Genomic DNA, 17,381 nt, shown 5'->3' with positions numbered 1-17,381 from the left:
CTTTGTTTTCTGCAAACAGACCCTGTGTTTGGTCATAGATCTGTTCATGATAAGGAAATTTCTCAAAGAGGCAAGTCATGCTACACATACTTAGGACAAATGACTTATTAAAGAAGCCTTGTGGCAAAACTTTTTGTAAGGCATTTATCATCTAAAGATTTGCACCTAAAGGCAAATGTGATGGAGTGGAGAGAGCCAGGCCCCGGAGCACGGATGGTGGGGTTTGAATTGCAGCCCCGAGCTGGATGATCTCAGGATCTTTGCTTAGCTGTCTGGGACTCAGGCTTCGAGGAGGTGTGTGTGCGTGTGTGTGTGTGTGTGTGTGTGTGTGTGTGTGTGTGTGTGTGTTAGGGTGCGGGGTGGAGGCTGGTATGGAAGGAGCCAGCAAAGGGAGTAAAGGATGAAGTGAATGCTGACTTCAAAGGCTCTTTCCAGCTTCTTCATTCTCTTATGAAACCGTATTATATTTCAGGTTATTTTCTTCTTTTTCTTTTTCTTTTTCTTTTTTTTTTTTTTTTTTTGCGGTACGTGGGCCTCTCACTGATGTGACCTCTCCCGTTGCGGAACACAGGCTCTGGACACGCAGGCCTAGCAGCCATGGCTCACGGGCCCAGCCACTCCGCGGCATGTGGGATCTTCCCGGACCGGGGCACGAACCCGTGTCCCCTGCATCGGCAGGCGGACTCTCAACCACTGAGCCACCAGGGAAGCCCCAGGTTACTTTCTTATTAGAGTTATGTAATTTTTCTTATTCTATTTTAGTTTTTGTAAAGTTGTCCATTACTGTGCTCTGGAGACAAATAACCATCCGGCCTTCCCCCTCCAGCCCAATTTGTTATTAGGTATCTAGGGGGACTCAGGCTGCTGCTGGCTCCTGGCTGGAAGGGCTAGGTCTCCTCCCTGCCCACTTCCACCTTTTGCTGTAGACGCACATCCTTGCATGCATGTTTTTTCATAAACTTCATCAGATGATCTGTTTTATTGTCTGATTCTTTTTTTTAATTAATTTATTTTATTTTTGGCTGCATTGGGTCTTTGTTGCTGCACACGGGCTTTCTCTAGTTGCGGCCAGTAGGGGCTACTCTTCGTTGCGGTGCGCAGGCCTCTCATTGCGGTGGCCTCTCCCGTTGCAGAGCACGGGCTCCAGGCGCACAGGCCTCAGTAGCTGTGACACGTGGGCTCAGTAGTTGTGGCTCGTGGGCTCTAGAGCACAGGCTCAGTAGTTGTGGCACATGGGCTTCGTCGCTCTGTGGCATGTGGGATCCTCCCAGACCAGGGCTCGAACCCATGTCACCTGCATTGGCAAGCGGACTCCCAACCACTGTGCCACCACGGAAGCCCTTATTGTATGATTTTTTAGAGAGAGTTCCCCTTCTCTGGCATTCCTGGGAATGCTTCTGAAAACACTGGAAAAATACTCTTACCCTGAAGTTACATTAAATCTTTAATTAACAAGAAATGAGAAATTCATATGCCAGAGCTTAAGTGGGTATGTGGTATTTAAGCCTCTAGAATTTCAGGGTGACCTTAGTCTACAAAATAGATTCTCTTGCCTGTAGCCATTGATTTTTTTTTTTTTTTTTTTTTTTTTTTTTTGTCTGAGCAGACATTTGCTTCTCTGCTTCATCTCCAGTGGCTCAGGACTCTGGTGCCCATGTAGGGTCTGGGAAGTGGTCGGAGATGCCTGTTCAGGTTGACCTCAATTCAGCAGCTCTTTCTTAGTGCCGCCTGTCCAGATCTCTGTCTACAGCGTGGGCTGCCATCTGCAGTGTCTCCTGGTACTTTGGACTATTCTTCATCTGGGGCTCCCGCACATAACCCAATTATTCTCAAATGTCACTAGAGGTAGAACAAACGTATTTTCTTGGATGTCTCCTTGTCTCTTTTCTTGTCTTCCAATTTCTAGGTAGCTGGAGTCATGTGCTGGGCCCACAGGTCTTTCTTATTTGATTATATCCATCGATTATAGCCTTGTTAGATGTATAAGCCTTAAGAGTTCTGGAGTCCTCAGGAATTGATCAGCAGCCTATGTTAGGAAAAATACTGAAGTTGGATAAAAAGCACATCTTAAAAAGCAGTTCTGTTTGATTTCTGATTATTATTGTTGTTCTCATAGCAAAGTGATGTGCTCACTGCCTGCCTCTGAAGCACTCACTGGTCTGGGTATCAATTTGACTGCAGTCAAGGTAAGAAATAGCATGTGGTTGAGATGCAGGGAGCTGGGAATTAATCTCAGTGTCACCACAGATACTTATGATACAGTTGGAATTTGATGATCCACGTCCCTTGGAATACCTCTGATCTTGAATTTCTGGTCCTCAATAGCTGTAGTCATAAAATCCATTCTGATCACTCAGAAACTGCATAAATACACTTTAGTAATCCTTTGGATCCAAAGTTAAGGTTACAACTATGAAAATCACAGCAATGCTTTCAGCTGAAAGAGAAATGGTCAACTGTGATGATGAAGCTGCCCTCGCTCCCGACTTCGTCATCGAGCAGAAGCCGATATAGAGTTTAAAGGGTACTGCCAAGTGGCCAGATTCTAATCCAGTTCAAAGGTCCGTGAAAGAATGCATTTGTACTTAAATTTTTCCCATGGCCCTGGAAAAAGGTTGCAGATTGCAGGGGCAGTGGGTTTGGCTACCATCCAAGCAACCTTTGAGAATTTGGCTTATGGCTAAGGAGACACCAGATGCACCCAAATGTTAGGACACTGCTCACGGAATAGGTGGAGAAGGGGCATTTTCAGGGTCATCTTTGTGCCTCCAAATTCTGCACCCACTTCTCTACTGCTGCTTTGTGCCTTTACCTGCAGACAAAATCAGTTTTCTTAGATTAGGTTAGGTTCTCAACTCTCTGCCAGGGGGCCGTGGGATTCCAAGAACTATCTTTCTACATCAGATGCACAAACAGGTATCTGAATTCTCTCTCCCCATAAAACAACCACGGTCATAAATATTTAGGTACAGTGGATTACTGTCCTTTAATTTATGAGATTTCAGCTATTTGCCTTTTAGAGGGAGAGGGAGGGAGGGAGAGCGAGAGTGAGAGAAAGTCTTTGCTTCCTTCCCTATCGGAGGTGTGCCGTGGAGTGGGTGACTCTCTGATGTTCCCTCCTGGTCCCCATTCCTATGTGCTGTATTTTCTGCCCTCCCATGGGGGCGTCTCACCATGCTGAGTGTGAGTCTGCAATTTAAAGATGTTCATACAACATAGCTCCTAAATGCAAGGCAGCTCAGTATCAACTTAGTTGAAGAAACTTATTATTAAACTTAGCTGAAGAAACGGGTTTCTTCCAGACCTGGAGGAAAACCTGGCAGGGCTGAACTTTGGGAGACAGGACGGTGGTGCCCAACAGGTGGTTCCTAGTGGATTTTCCAAGGGCGTCTTTGCTTCTAGGTGATTGCAGCCTCACACAGCCTTTTAGAACTTGATCCTGGATGAATTCATCTCTGGTAAAGTTTTTTGCTTTTCACAAACTGTACTCCTAGGTAAAGGTTGTATATCTCCTTTCAGACTCCAAACACACTCTCAAAGTAGGTAAGGTAGGCACTGATTACTGTCCCCGTTTTTCAGATAAAGAAATGATGCTTGGATTGACCTGCTCTGTGACACACAGATAATGATTTACAGTTGGACTCAGTCCCAGCTTTGCAAGCTCTTATCCTTCGTTTTCTCCGCTTTGGGACATGCCTCTAGGATGCTGAGGCTTAGATTCTTCTCATCTTACCATGAGAAGAACAGAGAAGACTTTATTCATTTCATGTTGTGCATCTCCTAGAAACCACACCTGAGTTTATTAGAAATATATTATTTCAGGAGTAAATACTGTCTCTACTCTAATACCTGCATATCTTATTAAAAAATTAAAACCTTTGAAAAATAACAGGGTTCTTTTTATCAAAAAGAGAGGGTAGCCATCATAATAAAAACATATGTTCATTTTTCTAAAAGAAAAAAAAAAGGGCCAATAGGCAAGTGATGATTTTTAAAGTTGATTAACCCGTTTAGCCTGCTCCTTTTCCTATGCTCTGTATGCCTCAGACTTGCCTCTGAATTGACTAATGATAGTAATAATCATAATATCTTCATTTGAGGCACTATGGCCCAGGCAGTGTGCTAAGCATTTCACATCCTTTATCTCATTTGATCTTCAGTGAGACTTTTCGATTAGCTACTATTAACATGCTTACTTGACAGATAAGGAAACTGAGACTTAGAGAAGTAAGTTGTCTACAGGCACTGTGGCAGAGACACTCACTAGGTGTATGTATTTCCTAGGGTTGCAGAACAAAGTATCACAACCTGGGTGGTTAAAGCAACATAAATTTATTCTCACACAGTTCTGGAGACTAGAAGTCTGATGTCAAACTGTTGGCAGGGCCACACTCTCTCTGAAGGCTCCAGGGGAAGATCCTTCCTTGTCTATTCCTAGCCTGTGGTAGTTGCTGGCAGTCCTTGGTGTTCCTTGGCTTGTGGCAGAACGACTCCAGTCTCTGCCTCTGTCATCACATGGCTGACTTTGCTGTGTGTCTCTTCTCCTCCTCTTCTTATAAGGACACCAATCATATTGGATTAAGGGCCCACCCTACTCCAGTATGATGTCATTTTCATATACCTAATTACATCTGCAACTACCCAATTTCCAAGTGAGCTCACTTCTGAGGTTCTGGAAATTTTAGGGGGACACTGTTTAACCCAGTGCACTCTCCAATCTGGTTCCTCTTCTTAGACACACATGAAGATCACACCTCCCAGCTTCCCTTGCAGTTAGGTTGGGGCAGACTCCTGGGTTCTGGCCAATAGCATGTGGGCGGAAAGGTGTTCATCACTTCCAGGTTTGGCCATGAAACACCTGAGCAATCTTCCACACTCTCCCTTCACTTATCAGCTGGTTGAATTCAGTGAGTCAGTGGGTGATTGGGGAGGTCCTAGAAGATGGTGCCATGAGATGGCAGAAGCTGACAGCCTGTTCTGAGGACTGATTGGATTAAAGAAATAAATCTTTATTGTGCTGGGGTGGCTTGTTATAGCTGTTAGCCTCCCAAATACAGACAAACGACTGGTAAACTGCAGAGTAGGATTCAGAGTATACGGCTCCAGAGCCCAGCTCTCAACTGCTGTGCTCTTTGACTTCCTGACGACCTGCTCCTTCCAGAGCCCAGCTCTCAACTGCTGTGCTCTTTGACTTCCTGACGACCTGCTCCTTCCAGAGCCCAGGCTGTCAACTGCTGCGCTCTTTGACTTCCTGATGACCTGCTCCTTCCAGAGCCCAGCTCTCAACTGCTGTGCTCTTTGACTTCCTGACGACCTGCTCCTTCCAGAGCCCAGGCTGTCACCTGCTGCGCCCTTTGACTTCCTGACGACCTGCTCCTTCCAGAGCCCAGCTCTCACCTGCTGCGCCCTTTGACCTTCTGACCACCTGCTGCGCCCTTTGACCTCCTGACCACCTGCTCCCTCAGCTCTTGCTACTTTGTTTGTGCACATCAGTGGCTTTAGCGAGTGAGTGATGGCGCTTGTGTGCAAAGTCACCAGTTGTGATGTCACGTCCTGGTGAGCTGTGCGTGTGCATGTGCGCTGTTGGGGCGCAGGAGGCAAAGTCCAGAGGTGCCAGGATGTTCTAGCGCGTTCACCCCTGGCTCTGCACACAGGGACCTAATAACGAATTTCCCCGTCAACAGGCTCCTTAGATGGTTGCCAGTTTTCCCTATGTTGGTCCTCTTTATACCCTGTGTTAGGTCATGCTTCTTTGAAACCCACACCTCCTTACCTGCCCTCTTGGGAGGCTCGGGTGGCTTCTTTTCCCTTTTGTCCCATAGTCTCTCTTTTTTTTTTTTTTTGGCCACGCCGAGAGGCTTGTGGGATCTTAGTTCCCCAACCAGGGATTGAACTTGGGCCCTTGGCAGTGAAAGTGCAGAGTCCTAACCACTGGACCGCCAGGGAATTCCCTGTCCCATCATCTCTTGAGTGCCCACCATGTGCCAGGTGCTGATCTTGGCCTGAGGAGGCACAGATGATGGAAGCCCTGATGTCAGAGTCTTCACCCCAGGGCGAGGCAGATAGCAAACGATGAGTCTCCCAGATCTTTACGGGACACATGATACGAAGCAGTAGCAAGGGGACTGACCATGTCTTTGAGCAGAGTTTTCCTGAGCATTTGAAGTGAAATTTAGAGGACTAGCCTGAGTGTGCTGGGTGTATGGGGGATGGGGTGGAGATGCTCCAGGTCAATGGCATGTCTGAGCCCTCAGGGACATGAGAAAGCATGGGAGCCCTGGAGCAGGGAAAGGAGACCCCTGTGCCTGGGTCCCCATGGAGAGTGGGGGGCCCTGGCTCTTGTGACCCAGCTCTGCATGGACCTCGAATGGGTGGAAGCATCTGCATTTTCTGATAAAGTTTGGAAGCAGCCCTTACATTTTGTTTAGTTTTAGCTTCTGGAACAATCTCCCAGACTTCTGAATCAGCATTAGGCATTAGCATAGACATAGGAATATGCATGTGAGGTTGTTCTGAGCCTCTGGCCTTAAGTTTTCATTTTCTGAATCTTTTCCTCATTTTTTGCTATGTAGGGCCATGTTTTATAGGCTCTAAACATTTCTCACATTGCACAATCTATCCTCTGTCCCTCAGAATCTCTCTTATCTATTGCATTATGAAATATATGATACGTAAAAAATATTATATAACATACACAGAAAATATGTGAACCTAACACCCCGCCAGAATAATAATTAAAAGTTCATCCTATATGCAAGAGCATTAGTTTTTCCCTCACATCTTTCTATTTTATTTTAATTTTTAAAAATAAAGTTTATTTTTAAAGGTAAGATTTTCATTATTATTAAAATTACTGTTATAATTTTATAAGAAAATGTGGTAACACGTGGTTCATTAGTTTTTAAAAAAGAGTTCTATTAAGGCATCCTCAACATACAATAAACTGCTCCCAAAGCATAAGTTTTTGACATACATGTGTGTCAGATTGTAAGTTTAAGTTTTGACATACGTGTACCCCTGTCAACCCATCCCTGCCATCAAGATAATGAACATCGCTTTCCCCTACTCTTCTCCCTGCACCCCCAGCAAACACTTGTCTCCTTTCTGTCTTTACAGATTAGCTTGCATTTTTTAGAATTTTATTAAAAGGGAATTACACAGTATGTACTCTTTTCTGTCTGGTTTCTTTCATTCAGCATAATTATTTTGCAATCCATACTGTAGGGCGCATCAGTAGCTCATTCGTGTCTCTTGCTGAGTAATATTCCATTGTATGAATATAAAACGTTTTGCTCATTCATTCACCTATTGATGGACATTCGGTTTGCATCCAGTTTGGGGCTATTACAAAGAAAGCTGCTATGAGCATTCATATACAATTCTTTGTATGGACATATGTTTTCTTTTTTCTTGGGTAGTTTTATCATCTTAACTTTCACTTCTCTCATAATCAGATATCTTATTTTTTAAGAACGTGCTGCATTCCCACTGCTTCTGCACAGACTGGGTAGGATAGGGTTAAGGGTGTTTGTACACCCCAGTTTGAGACAACTGTAGCCAGTGGTTCCTGGTCCAAGTCACCTTTAATTTGGCCTATGAGGTTGGTGTGAATATACAAAATAAAAGAGCTAAATTAGTAAAAGCAATTGTCAGGGGACCATTGTTTATGAAAACCAACCTGAAGGAGGAGGGAAAACTCTCCCTCGCATCTTCTCCCTGCTATGAGATTAGCTCACGGTGCGGTGCCGAGGAACTATCTGTAGGCTAAAGGCATTTTTTTAGGATTGTTATTTTCTGTCCCCAAAGTAAATGACACAAACCCAACATGAATATGAGCTAGGACAGGCATTGTTAATGATGTTTACTTTTCATTAGGAGGCCAGAACAAGTCCCTAATTGCTACCAGATTCTAGGAAATGCCTTATTTGTAAACAGTGGTTCACAAAAAAAGTCATTAACAGTGTAAACAGGCAATTTAGAGCGAGCAATTGCAATTATAAAGTGTATTTAATGGCTTAAGGAATATTGGTGATATTTTGCAAAGGCTGATGTCTCTCCAACACTTGAACAGCTGAGCTGGGACCACCAGACCCCAGACCTCACCCACCTATAGATCACCAGGGCTGTTCAGCTGATTATCACGTTATTTTTAAATGATAACTTTCTGACTATAAAATTAACTCATCCCCCATTACAGAAAATGTATCAAATACAGAAAAAATAGCAAAGAGAATAAAAATTTCCCATAACTCAACCTTTTAGAGACAACTATTAACATTTTAGCTTGTTTCCTTCTTTCTATTCAAATAGTTTATAGTTGATCTCCAACTCTATATAACCATCGTGTCCTGGCACAGAGTAGCCATTTAGTAAAATTTGTTGAATGGAATTGAATACATTTGGGTAGTTGCTATTTGGTAACCAGTCAGCCTGATGCATTCATACAAGTACTTGTGAGAGGGGTTAAAAACCCCATTACGTTTGGCTGAATTCCACGTTCTCATTCCTTCTCTCCTAGCCCCCTATACTCTGCGTCTGCTTGCCCTCCCAGGCTGAACCATATACTTACCCAACCAGTGAATAACATGAGCCCGTGACCTGAGCCCATTGGGTTGGTGAGAATGGTGATGTCTGTCCTTTAACTGCTCAACTAATGAGGAAGCAAAGACGAGGAAGCAATTAGCACGCCCACGCTTCAGAGAAACACCCCATCTTGATCCCGGTCTTCTTGGAGAAGCTGAGTTGGTTATTCACTCAACTAGTAGCTTATGTTAATTAGTTCACCACCCCAGGACTCACTTCCGATTTATGCCTCAATCTCCTCTCCTTGCTGTGTGCATCTCCTGGCCCTCCAGGTCAGTGGATGGGACTGAACCAGTTGCTAGCAGGCTGACATTTCACTGACCATGGCTGTCCTTGTCATCACATCATCCAGAACCAATTTAGACCTTGCATTCACCGTGGCAACAGGACAACGCACAGCCTCTATATTTCCATTATCTTTTGTTGGTTTCCTAAAAGTAGATATTTTCCATGCCACTATTTTCTCAGCTTACCAATTACACTTTAGAATTCTTTTTGTCTGAGGTTTGCTTCTCTAGACTTTGGAAAACAAAGTCATGAAAAATGGTATGAATTCCAAATTTGTAGGAAATGGAAATTGGCTTGGGAGCTCACTGATTTAAAATGTGAAGTCTAAGTGAGTTTTTTTGAGACAGTATATAGAAAAAAGGTTAATTAAAACCATATCGTATCTTTTTAGGTAGAGAAATCAGTTCCTGTCCAGAATGTGATTTGGCTTCTAATCCATCTGTATTAGTCAGGATAGGCTGGATAATGTGCAGTAACAAATGACCCCAAATCTCATAGGCTTTAACATGACACAGGTTCATTTCTCTCTCTGTCCATTGTGGATCATCAAAGGGCTGTGTTCCACATAGTCACTCAGGGACCCAAGGTAACTGCGGTGCTATTGCCAGGAATGTGTGGTTGCCATAGCAGCAGGGAAACACAGAAGGTTGCCTACTGGCTCTTCTAGGCTTCAGCCCAAAAGTGACACATTTGGCTAGAACTGGTCACCTGACCCTTCCTAACTGCAGAGGTGGCTGGGAAATGTGGAGAAGCTGATGGAATATTTGTTGAGCGCTACTGCTTCTGCCGAGGCAGATGCCAGCAGTTAATTCTTCGGTCCATTTCTTTTCAAAGAGAACTGTTAATTCACTTCTTTGTCTTTGCATCCCCAGTGTAGCCTAGTAGACTGGAGTATCTATATCTATCTCCATTTAGAGTTTGAGCTCCATGAGGACAGAAATGTTACTTTACTTCTCTTTGTATCCCAGTGTCTAGTGGACTGTCAACCACATAATAGGTGTGTAATCAATGGTTATTGAGTGAATAAGTGACTAACTGTGTAAATAGGGTCATTTACACTGTTGGAAATGATGCCATGATATGGTCAAGAAACTGTTATTACAGAATCCACAGTGTCAGAGGAGGAAGAATCCTTTTGTCTAGAGCATTTGATGCCTCATTTGACAATAGGACACCGAGCCTGGGACACGTGTCAGCTGTAGGGCCAATGATGTTCTCTGTGGGGTTTTCTTGGAAGGTATAGTGCTAGGTTGGGCCAACCCTATGTTTTCATAGGGAAAAGCTTAGTGGAAACTGGAACCTCAACACTGTCACATACGCCCACGCCCACCGCCCCTATTACTGTGCACTTTAGTTTCAGCACCGAGGCAGCTTTCCCATTACTCAAATTCCAGAACTTTACCCAGTTCTCAGCCTTCTTTGGGATTTAACACTCACTTCTTGAGGCAGCAAAGTATAGTGGGAAGGACTTGGACTTCAAATGAGGGAGTTTGGGGTTTAAATTCTGACTTCTCTGAAGTAATTTCTGCATGGCCTTGGGCCAGTTACTTATCCCCTGGCCCTCAGTGTTCTCAACATGGGAAGTGAGGGCAGTAGTGCCTGTCTCATGGGGTTGTCTTATGGCTGTATGAGTGGTTAACAAGATGATCACATCTCTTGACACGAGGCTGTGACCTGAGTCCGTCAGGATCATGGGAAGTTTCCTCCTCCTGAGATGAGGATACCCAGAATTCAGCACAGAGTAGGTGCTCAGTTCACAGATATTGATAATAATAGCAGAAATCTGCTTTGTATCTTTTTCCAGCAGCTTCTTATTCCTGGTCCATAGCCCCTCAATAAAGGCAGGGTGACTTTGCCCTGAGTGCTTTATAGACATCATTAAATGACAGCTTTCTTCTCATGGTGGTGGGTGTGATCTGCCATTTAAAACCGCAGAGAGCAAAGTTCCCTCAGAACCATTTTCCACACTCCCAGGTGAGGGAGGAGAGAGAGAAAGTAAAGTTTACCGGCCTTACGGACTCACCCATGCAAATATCACACACCTCATCCGGGTTGCTGGCTGTACGTGAGGTGGAAATGGTTTGTAAATTTAATTGTCGGCAGTGTGTTCACAACGAACACACTGAGTGTCCAGCATGTAGAGTAGTATTGGCAGCTCCATTTATTATCTAAGTATATTTAACGGTCTTTACTGTGTGCAAATGCACCCTGAGGCATTCGAGGCCCAGCAGGAGCCACACACGGAAGAGGCTGTGCATCGCTGGGAGGATGGAGGGCTCCTGGGAGCAGGGTATCCACAGCAACCCCGTACCCAGGCTGCTCTTAGAGCACATTGGCTTCCCAGCAAACGGTGAAGAATCTGTTCCACTGGCTCTTTAACAAGCCATGGAATCATTTATTCACTGGATAAAGAGTTCTTGGCTACAAGAAGCTGAAAAAGGCATAGAAGCACTTGGCCATAGGAAGAGATAGCAGAAGAGATGGGAGGGCTAGAATTATGCCCAGACGCTGGGTGATGTGTTCTTTCTCTCTCCCCTTATTTAATACACACCATAAGGGAGATTTCCCTGGTGGTCCAGTGGTTAAGACTCTGCTCTTCTAATGCAAAGGATGCGGGTTCGATCCCTGGTCGGGGAACTAAGATCCCACATGCTGTGCAGTGTGGCCAAAAAAGTATAAAAAAAAATACACACCATAAGGGATAGGGTAGTATACCCATTTTACAGTCGAGGAAACTGAGGCTTCAAGAGGTTAATTAGCACATTGCCTTAATTGCCACCCCTAGTGACAACCATACTGTAGTTTGAAGACCTACAGCTCAGAGGCCAAATCTGGCCCACTGCTTGTTTTGCTCGTAAGAGAATAGTTTTTTACATTTTATAATGGTTATATGAGTACCTGAGTTTCCCTTTTGGCTTGCAGAGCCTACAATATTTATTATCTGGCCCTTTAAGGAAACGTTTGCTGAGCCCTGGTCCAGGTGAAGGTGTCGTGCACGCTGGGCCGGGCTGCCCAGGGCCCTCGCTTCTGGCCGAGGCTGTCTTTCCCCAGATGCCGGTGGTGATGGCTGCCGACGGCTCACCATGGAAGCTGGGAAATGTGCTTGGACTGTGAGTCCCAAGGTTTTTCCCTCCAATGACGGGTTGATGAGCAGGTAGAAAGGCCCAATTCCCTGAGCTCAACTTGGGGCAACTCTACAGGGCCGTCCCAACTCCACAGCTGCCCTGGGACTGGCTGAGGCCTTTGTCCTGATGAGACTATCACTAGCCTTGGCCACTCCTGGCCACGTGGGAGCTGACAGAACTCTCCAGGAGCTTCCCGCCCACAGAGCTTCCCTCAGCATCAGTTTCCTAGGAATCATCCCAGTTTTTCCGTCACTGCTGGGAGATGGTCAGCCTGTAGCACTGGTGAGCTGGGTGGGCGTCGGAGGCCTTCCTGGCCGAGTGAAGCAGGAAGAAAGGGAGCGGAGGAGCTTGGCCTTGAGGGAGCCTCAAGGGCCCTCCCGGAGATGGAGGTGGAGCCCGGTGGCTCATCAGTGAGAACTGGAGGCCCTTTGTGCTCCAGCCACACCCCCAGCCGACCCGAGACAGTCCCTCCTCCACCTGTCAGTCCTAAACTCCGACCCCGTGGCACCTCCCACTGGTCTCTGAAGGCCTCTTCTCATCTTGTCTCCTGGCTTTGCTACGTCGTGATCCCCTGGGAATACCTTCTCCATTCTACTTGCCTCACTTACCTTCTAAGATTATAGTCAACGAAACAATCAACGAGGAGCTCTCACCACGTGCCAGGCACTGTTATAAGCACTTTACACGTGACGACGACTTAACCCTCTTGATAACCCTATGTCAGGTCCCATTTTCATCTCCATCTTATATATGAGGAACTTGAGGCACAGAGAGGTTAAGAAACTTGCCAAGATCACACAGCTTATAAGTTGTGAAGCTAGGATGTGAACCAGGCAGTCCAGCTCTGAAGCCCAAAGAAGCATCTTTCTTCTAGAATAGTCTTTCTTGTCCAGTGACCCTGCCCCCAGCCATGGCTGATAAGTCTAGGTGTGGGCACCTGACCCAGCTGGACTGGTGGGTGTTTCCCCTGGGTTCTCAGAGACCTTCAGGGTGGTGTCTCTTTTGTGGAAGTAGAACTTAAGAGGCTTAAGAACTTAAGAACTTCAGTGGTCATGTTTCCAACTATTTGGGGAAAACCGAGCTGTAATGAGAAACAGTAGGCTGGTCCTCATGCGGAGAGAAGCCGAGAGGGGATGAGAGCTTGTCTCGGAGGGCTGGCTGCTTCTTTCTCCAATGTTTCCTTGGTTTGTGGGAGCCAACACCTCCTCCACTTTGCCTCAGGAAGATCTGCTTGGGTTTCTGTCACTTGAAAGTCCCCAGTCAAACGTCCCCTGATGAACTCTCTCTCCCTGTGGCCGCCCTGCAGCAGGCTGGCAAAACGGGAAGCTCGGGGCCTTGGTTTTCTCCAAGACAATGGCTGGCAAAGTAAAGTAACGGAAGTTGCCCGACCCAGCCTGGAGGATACCAGGTAGCTATTTCTACGCCTCCTTCAGTTTAGGACGGGCATTCAGGGTTGAGGCCACTGCACAGCCACAGGCTTAGAAAGAGGCAGCACCCAAGTCAGCACATTTTAAATGGAACATCTGACTTTGTACAACCAGCAGGGCAGGGTGGAACTGAGGCAGTGCTGAGGGAGAAGCTGCCCTGACAGGCGTCCGCTACACTGGTCAGGCCCCCGGGACGTAGACCTGTTATTCCCCTGTGACGGCCTTCCCCAGCAGAGATGGTAGCAATGGATGTGCACGTCTGAGCCTAAGACGGAGGTTGGACTTGAAGCTATCCAGAGAACAGTGGGCTAATGTCTCATTCTAGAGCACAGAAATGGAGAAACAGAGACAAGGCAGGGAGTGTGGCCATGGAGGATGGGAGACCCGGGTAAGCAGAAGCCAGGAGCTGGCCGGGATCCCATGGAGGAGGAGGGAGAACCGGCCGGGGGAGGAGCGTCATTAGGCCACGTTGCTCTAGTGGCCGAGGCCTGGAGTCGGGCGGCAGAGGTGTCATCTCTGAGGAAAGCAGGTTCCAGTGGCTCAAGCTTAGACGTGACCTGAATGGCCTTCTATTCTCGAGCTGTGCACCGTCTCCACAAAGGCAGGTGGTGCCCTTGCTGTTCTCGCCATCCTCCAGGCCAGGTGTTTTCTTGCCTGCTTTGCTTTAGGTCACCTGAGAATGTCTGTTCCTTGACAGCTAAGGGGCTGACCCAACACACAGAACACGTACAGAGACTGTCCATTGCAACACTATTCACGACAGCCGAAAGGTGAAAACAACCCGCACGGTCACCGGCAGGCGAAGAGTTAAAGTGGTGTGAGCCTCACAAAAGCCTGGATGGCTCGCACCGGTCCAGGCGGGGCTCGCGCTTCATTTGGAGAGTGCTGGCTCTTGAATGACCACCCGGGGGACCTGACCTTGAGCTTAGGCCTCTCCATACACTTAAATAACCACAGTTGATGATACTTAAAAAAATGCTTTTTGAGGTGAAATTTACAGAACATAAAATTACTCTTTTTTTTTTTTTGCGGTACGCGGGCCTCTCACTGCTGCGGCCTCTCCCGTTGCGGAGCACAGGCTCCGGACGCGCAGGCTCAGCGGCCATGGTTCATGGGCCCAGCCGCTCCGCGGCATGTGGGGTCTTCCCGGACCGGGGCACGCACCCGTGTCCCCTGCATCGGCAGGCGGACTCCCAACCACTGCGCCACCAGGGAAGCCCAAAATTAACCATTTTAATGTGAACAATTCAACGGCATTTAGTACATTCACAAGACCTCAGTCTAGTTCTAAAATAGGCTCATCATCTCTAAATAAAACTCCACACCCATTAAGCCATCACTCCCATTTCCTGCCTCTCCCCTCACCCCCAGCACCTGGCAACCACCAGTCTGTGTTCTGTCTCGATGCATTTGCCTATTCTGGGAAACAGGATCGTACAACAGGTGACCTTCTGTGTCTGGCTTCTTTAATATAACATAATGTTTTCAAGGTTCATCCACGTTACAGCACATGTCAGTGCTCCATTCCACTTTACAGCCAAATAATATTCCATTATATGGACCGACCACATTTTCTTTATTCATTTATCAGTCAATGGATACTTGGGCTGTTTCCACCTTTTGACTTGTGCAGAATGTCACTGTGAAGAGTCTTTGGATGTTTTTTAAAATCACAGACAGAGACAAGCCCGGGGCCAGGTGCCCTGGGCATGCCCTCTTGTCCTGGCAGCCTCTCTGGGCAGGGTTAACGTAGAAAGGGTTCTCTGCTTCCACTCTGACAGGTGTGAATGGTAATACTTGGGGAGAGAGTCTCCACAGGCCTCTCTCAAACCCACCTCTTAAAAGCCCACCCTTGAGGTTGCTTAAGAAATTACTAAGTAATTGAAGCAATAACTTTAAGACCAAATATATACGTTTTCCTCCTTCATAGAACGCAGTGCCCATAACTCCTGTGATGCTTTTAGCTGTTCTTGGGAATAAGCCGACATCTCCCCTCCTACCCTTGTGCTGCATGAAGCATGGAAGGGGAAAAAGGTATGATCTGAAGGGAATCATAAACAGAAAAGAAATAGATGCTCTTTTTAAATCCTCGAAATATTTAACCCCAGAAAATGCAACAAAAACCAACAGCCCCTGACCCCAGAGAGTCGGAGCTCTTGTCCTTTCTGGGCTTCCGGAGTCCTTTCTGGGCTTCCGGACGTTGGTCTGGTTCTGCAGCCATCCACACATTGGAATGAAAGTCTGTTTTGTCAGAATCGTCCGCAGGTTCTCATTTAAATTCCACTTGCGTGCACGAGTGTTGTTTCTCCTGGAAATGTCAGCTCTCTTAATTCTTTTCCCTTTTAAACAGATCCAAATAATTTCCCCCTGACTGAAGTAAAAAGAGTGTAAATATTTTAGCATTTCATAAAACTAGCAACATACGAGGCTACCTTCACAGTCCTTTGAATAACAGCAAGTATTTCCTACCCATTCTAATCAATTAGCTTTCCAGAGTCATTTTTCAAGGGAGCAGAATGGTCCAACTCCAACCCAGTCGCACCATTGCCTCCCTCCCGTTTCTGCCACTTTGGACTCAGGAATTCACTCGTAAAGGGACAGGGAGATTTTTCTCTCGCCTTGGACACAATAAATTGAGTGTGTCTGTCAGGGACAGAGTGGTGGTTGTGGAAGATGGCTTGGGCCAGTCCAAGACACATGAAGAGATAGTGCTTTCCCCAAATCATTGACATCGAGGTTAAAAAGAAAGAACAGGGCTGCTGTCTTTCTATGGGGCAGAACGAACCTTCACAAATGAGAATTTCCATGGCCCAAGCAGGTTGTCTTTGCAGAGTGCAATTTCACGTAGCATAAAAAGAAATGACTCCTTGCTAGGTCTCCCTCTACTAAAGGCCATTTGGGAGAACTTGGAAAGCTTAACGATGCCCTGAAAGGTTACAGAGGGAGAAAAGTATTGGCATCAGCAAGTGTTAGGACAGGCCTTGCCGGGGACGCTTCAGAAGGTGCTTGTCTGTCTCCAGCAGAAATTTCCTCCCGACACAAGCCCGGCCTCCATGGTGGAGACCCAGATAATCTGTCTGTTGCCGGGAGATTTTAAAGCTTGGCCTGTGCCTTTGGGCTGTGAGCCGGTAGAAATGTTTAGTTTTGATCTTGGCCTCGTGCAAATGAGGGGCCCTCTGGGGCCTCTGGTTGCTGTTCCTTATTTGTTTGGCATCTGGATGGGAGTAAGTCAGCCGATAGAACGGGCTACCTACTGGTGCCTAATGTGTGCTTAGGCTCACTGCGGCTCACCTGGCCAGGGTTACCGGGTCTCAGAAGGGGCCTCACGCTGGGAAGGAGTGAGGATGGCCCCACCAGCAGAGATGCAAGAAGGGGTTTAGAGGTGGAGACTCTCAGTTCATCCGACCTGGAGGACGAGTATGTGGCGAGCAGGAGATGGGAGGAGAGGAAGTGTTTCCCGTCTCTTCATTCAAAGGAGGCCAGGACCCAGAATGTGCTCTGAAGTTCCCCTCACACTGAGAGATGCCTCCTCACTGGCCAGAAGTGACAAATGTGGCAACAGAGCCATAAATATCCCGAGTCGGGAGAAGATGGACAGGGAGAAGTCATTAGCAGTGACAAAGGGTCCCCATAATTGAGCATCTCTCGTCTAATAACGATTGCAAAGGTTAAGGCCGGAGATGAGTCAGAGGAGAGGCACATGGGGTGGAGGCGGGGCGATGCCGGGCACTGTTTCATCCAGGAGAATTCTGCCACTCCTCCTCCTTTAGCATCTTCAGGTTGGAGCCCTGCAGAAGAATATCTGCGCCGTGCAAATCAAGCTAGTCACTGAGATTTCACAACTGCCTACAGCTCTGCATTTCAGAATCGAGAGTGACAATTAGGAAAATCCTAACATTTTCCAGAGAAAGAGTCTCAGTTAACCATCTTTATTACTGTGCAGCACTTCTTTTTTTTT

Source organism: Delphinus delphis, chromosome 16 (genome assembly GCF_949987515.2).
Source record: "Delphinus delphis chromosome 16, mDelDel1.2, whole genome shotgun sequence".
In the NCBI taxonomy this organism is placed as follows: domain Eukaryota; kingdom Metazoa; phylum Chordata; class Mammalia; order Artiodactyla; family Delphinidae; genus Delphinus; species Delphinus delphis.
The sequence above is the reverse complement of the archived record's forward strand: the minus strand, read 5'-3'. Positions refer to the sequence as shown.